Source organism: Trichosurus vulpecula, chromosome 1 (genome assembly GCF_011100635.1).
Source record: "Trichosurus vulpecula isolate mTriVul1 chromosome 1, mTriVul1.pri, whole genome shotgun sequence".
NCBI classification, from domain to species: Eukaryota; Metazoa; Chordata; class Mammalia; order Diprotodontia; family Phalangeridae; genus Trichosurus; species Trichosurus vulpecula.
This window is the reverse complement of record NC_050573.1, coordinates 184,946,183-184,948,695: the sequence shown is the minus strand read 5'-3', so window position 1 is coordinate 184,948,695 and position 2,513 is coordinate 184,946,183. Positions and strand designations below refer to the sequence as shown.

The 2,513-nt window shown below is 38.9% G+C and overlaps 1 non-coding gene across 1 annotated transcript; it reads right to left on the bottom strand.

The window, feature by feature from the left end:
* Positions 1-519: 519 nt before the first annotated feature.
* On the bottom strand, positions 520-626 carry LOC118835002. Its single transcript, XR_005009370.1, has one exon. It is a non-coding gene; the product is annotated as a U6 spliceosomal RNA (small nuclear RNA).
* Positions 627-2,513: the final 1,887 nt, after the last annotated feature.

Here is a 2,513-nt window from a genome sequence, read left to right as displayed (position 1 = left end):
TGAGAGTATCCTGCATATCATTTCTTATACTACCCTAGCATTCCATCCTAATCACATACCACAACTTCTTCAGCTATTCCCCAATTGATGGGCATTCCCTCAACTTCTAATTCTTTGCCTCCAGAAAAGAGCTACTAAAAATATTTTTGTACATATAGGTCCTTTTCCTTTTTGTTTTTTATCTCTTTTGGGATACAGACCTAGTAGTGGTATTGCTAGGTCAAAGGGTATGTATGGTTTCATAGCCATTTGGGCATAGTTCCAAATTGCTCTACAGAATGGTTGAATCAGTTCACAACTCCACCAACAGGGTATTCAAGTATTTTTTCCCCACATTCCCTCCAACATTTGTCATTCACCTTTTCTGTCCTATTAGCCAATCTAATAGGTATGAGGTAGTATCTCAGAATTGTTTTAATTTGCATTTCTCTAATCAATAGTGAGGTAGAATATTTTTATATGTCTATAGATAGCTTTGATTGCTTCATCTGAAAACTGATCATATCTTTTGATCATTTAAAAAATATGGAATGCTTCCCGAATTTGTATATCATCCTATCACAGGGGCCATGCTAATCTTCTCTGTATTGTTCCAATTTTAGTATATGTGCTGCCAAAGTGTGCACTCATTGGGGGTTTTCCTGGCAAAGATAGTAGAGTGATTTGCCATATCCTTCACTAGCCCATTTTACAGATGAGGAAACTGAGGCCAAAAGGGTTAAGTGACTTGCCCAGAGTAACACAGCTTGTAGAATCTTCCTTACTCCAGGCCCAGCACTCTATCCACTGTGCAATCTAGGTGCCATTGAGTACCTTTTTATTCCCCCATTTTGAGGAGAACAAACCATATTTATATGCCCTAACTTAAGCTATGTTTAAGCTAACTTAAAGTACATTTGTCCCTTGATGCTAGGGGTGCAAGGTTTAACAAGCCAAAGAGTATGAGAAAAAAGAGCTTAAAGTCTCTCCTTAGAGGCCAGGCTGTCCCATTATTGAATCAAGTCTAAACTACATGCATGGATCCATAACACGGAGTGGGGAGTAGTACCCCAGAACCGCAGGCCCAGCAGTGGTTCCTCAATGTTATATGTACTTTTTTCTACCCCACAGGTTCACCTCTGTTGTCCATCTCCTTTCTCGCTGTGTCCAAGAGCAACCACATGACCTGCAATAGCCCAAACTTAGGGGTTTTTAAAGATGTTTGGCCTGTCGGGTGAGGTCTAAAGAACAGCTGTTGGCTACAGTTATGAAATTTACTCCAGGTGGCATCAAGTCATAATTGCCCTTTTACTCAACCCAAAATATCCAAAGAAGGACTGGTATAAAATGGTTTAAAGGAGCACCTAAATTCACTTAAGCCCCCATGTCTGTGTTTTAGAAAACAAAAACCAAACTGGATTATCTCCACCTGCCTTCAAGAATCCCAGGAGACATGATAATAATTGCTAACATTTATATATTGCCTACTATATGCAAGACACTGTGCTAAGCACTTTACAAATACTATTACGTTTTATCTTTACAACAATCCTGGGAAGCAGGTGGCATTATCCCCATTTTACAGATCAGGAAACTGAGGCAAAAAGAGGTTAAATGACTTGCCCAAAGTCACACAGCCAATAAGTATCTGAAGCTGGATTTGAACACAGGTCTTACTGATTCCAGACCCAGGGGTAGATCCACTGTACCACCTAGCAATGCCTTCTCTAAATCTTCTTCCTTAGCTTTCTTTCCTCTGTTTGATTGACTCTGTTCTGTTTCAGAAGGACACTGAATGGTGATGCATCAGATCTATTCAGGTTGATGTCAGTGAAGAGGAAGAATAAGTACAGAAAATAAAACCAAAGTTATTGCCACGTCTGCCTTTTTCTGATCCCTCTACAACAGGACAGACTAAGTCCATATAAGGCTAATAACTAGATGGGACAAGGATTTGGATTATTCTTCAGACCCTTGACTCCTGTCAGCCAGCAGTAACTTGGCCTTCTCTCCTTCCCAAATAGTCAGGATATTGTCTTTTGTGGCCCTAATAAAGTTGAAATGAACCAAATTGTTTTTATGCTTGCATAAATGAAGAGTTGTAACATTTGGAATTAATGTCATTTTATTTTGAACCAAATTTTAATATCTCATTCTTTTTAAAAAATTTAAAACAACATCAATGGAATCATTTGCCAGAGTCCAGAAAAAAAGTTCCTCTTTCCACCTAGTCAAAGATTATTTTAAGTTGGGTTTTTCTACCTGTGTAGTAAAGGAGCAGAAGTAAGATTTAATATTAATGAAAATGTGCCCAACTGGATTCTAGATTATTAGCACAAAAAAGAACCTTATAGACTATATAATCCCAATCTCTTCTTTTGACAGAGGAAGAAACTGAGACCCAAGGAAATCTAAGACTTAGTGACTACCCTCCATATGTTTCAAATGGCTAGACATGGTGGTGTGCTCCTGTGATCCCTGCTACTGAGGAGGCTGAACCTGATGGATCATTTGAGCTGGGAAGTTCTGAGCTG